This window comes from Herpailurus yagouaroundi, unplaced genomic scaffold, assembly GCF_014898765.1.
Source record: "Herpailurus yagouaroundi ecotype Mexico unplaced genomic scaffold, PumYag 203, whole genome shotgun sequence".
NCBI lineage: Eukaryota > Metazoa > Chordata > Mammalia > Carnivora > Felidae > Herpailurus > Herpailurus yagouaroundi.
This window is the reverse complement of record NW_024412434.1, coordinates 9,043,306-9,044,641: the sequence shown is the minus strand read 5'-3', so window position 1 is coordinate 9,044,641 and position 1,336 is coordinate 9,043,306.

Here is a 1,336-nt window from a genome sequence, read left to right as displayed (position 1 = left end):
ACACACACACACACACACACACACACACACACACACACACACACACAAATGCGGTGTTACCTTTCCGGGGAGCATCCAGTAACACAGTTCTCGGGTAAGGTGAACCTCGTACACCTGGTTTAGTGATTCTTTTTGTTAACTACAAACGTAACATATATTCTTCTTGTAAAAAGTTAGAAATAAATAAATGGGCTGAAAAGTGTGTATTTATCTTGGGTCTATTCCGCCCACAGTTCCCAGGATGGAGGGACCCCTGTGTTCATGTCACCGTTTTTACGAAAACCTTTACCTACCTTTTAACATGCACGCAACCGAGAAGCAGGTCTTGAGCGGTTCTTAAGAATTATGAAAATTGCTTGCCATGTTTTTCATGGTTTGTAGTCACCTAATATTATTGTGATTGTGTTTTTATGTGGGTAGGTCTAGCATTTTAATGAAATCTCCAGATTGTAAGAGTACCAAGTCCAAGAGTTTAAGAAAGATATGTTTAACAGTATTTTCAAGGAGAAAGAAATAGGAGATTTTGTTAAGTTGCGTCTCCAGAAAGTCATTGTTTAAGCGACCTTATTAAAATAACCACAAGATGGCACCCGTTTTCTATTTTTAAAGTTATGGTAAAGGAAACTGAAGATTCCTTCTCTCTTTCATCTGTGTTTCAAAGTCCTAATTATAGCTACATCTTGAGTTCATCGCTGGTGTGCTATAAACCTAGTGGCTTCTGTATCACATTTAAAGTCTGTAGATAGAGGAACCATTTGTTGAACCATGTCTACATTATGGAGAGAATGGCTCAGCTGTTCTAAACATTTAAGAGGAAATGGTAGGGTGAAGGTGTTCACAAGTACTCTATAATGTACACATCCAAACACAGGGCCTCTTCCTGCCCATCTTTATAAAGTATTTCTCTAGCACAACATCAATGTGTGTTTTTCATCTCAAAACACAAGTAAATTTCTACAATTGCTCCTAAATCAGGCACTGTGAAATGCAAATAAATTCTATAGTAAAATATGTACCCTGGGATTTGATTTTATCTAGTTTCTTCATTATAGATTATTGATTCCAGATTATTTTATTAATCTCGTTATCTAGATTACTAATGTTTGTGCGGGTCTAGAATGTCAATCAAAAATACCACTATTAGTTATTTTCCACCAGTTTTTCTGTATCATTTCATAAAAGGAATGTAGCATTTCCAAAATGAGCTCATCGCCTATTTTTGAGTTATAAAAGCCTGAAAGGCTCTGAAAGATTGGTTTCAGAACTCTACACTTCTCCAGGTGAAGCTGTAACATGGCCTAGAAGTGACATGGCTTCTAATTAAGGAAGTCTCTAA